The 813-nt window shown below is 43.4% G+C and overlaps 1 protein-coding gene across 1 annotated transcript in view; it reads left to right on the top strand.

The window, feature by feature from the left end:
• The window catches only part of LOC119588947 (EGF-like repeat and discoidin I-like domain-containing protein 3), a 110464-nt gene that overhangs the window by 96872 nt on the left and 12779 nt on the right, over positions 1–813 (top strand). The window lies entirely within an intron of this gene.

Raw genomic sequence — 813 nt, 5'->3', positions numbered from 1 at the left:
ATCAGGAGGGGTTTTTGCCTCTCATGAACAAAGAACTCAATAAAAATGCCTCTAATAGTATACCCGAGTGATTATAGTCAAGCACTTGCCATTTGAGAAGAGTGGACAAGAAGTTAGTCATGGGCTAAAGTCGTGTGATGAATGAAGCCTCGAAAACCTCCCGAGCGAAAAGCAATAAGGATCACATTCTTTGAGTACGAGACGAAATTCGAAACCTGCATGATAATCGATCCTCAAGAGAGAAAACTACTGTACGAATCGTCAAGTCTTGTCATTTTCGTTCTAGTCGCGTGAACTGTGCGAATTTTGCGAATCGTAAATGTACGTGGATGTGTGAATTCTGCTTTCGTGATTACCTAGCCTCATATAACCATTAGCATTCTTAGCTTGTATACTTGTAAGTGTGCAGAATGGGAATTATAATAACTGTAATTTGCTAAACGTACCCTTGTATTGTGAGAATAATAATCCGTTGGTTGTGCGAATTGTAGACGTGTATTGTGGGAATTGTAGTCTTTGTGCTGTGCGAATTGTAGCCCCGGACCGTGCGAATTGCAGTGTTGTGCATTGTGCTAATTGCAGTGACTTGTGAAGCGAAGCGTACCCGAACTAGCTCAAGGAGAGAGGTGGTTCGTGTGGGAAAGGTCATAATAGTGTGAGGTCTCTGAAATTACAGCGTCAACTTGTCTTACTTGGGTCACTTTAAGTACCGGCATATGACTTGGGTTTTCACTGGTAGCCGTGTGAGGGCTCGGGTTTTTTCTTTTTTATACGCGTTGGGCCGTGTATGCGGTTGTCCGGCGGACCCTCTCT

The sequence above is a fragment of the Penaeus monodon genome, chromosome 24 (genome assembly GCF_015228065.2).
Source record: "Penaeus monodon isolate SGIC_2016 chromosome 24, NSTDA_Pmon_1, whole genome shotgun sequence".
Classification (NCBI taxonomy): domain Eukaryota; kingdom Metazoa; phylum Arthropoda; class Malacostraca; order Decapoda; family Penaeidae; genus Penaeus; species Penaeus monodon.
The sequence above is the reverse complement of the archived record's forward strand: the minus strand, read 5'-3'. Positions and strand labels throughout refer to the sequence as shown.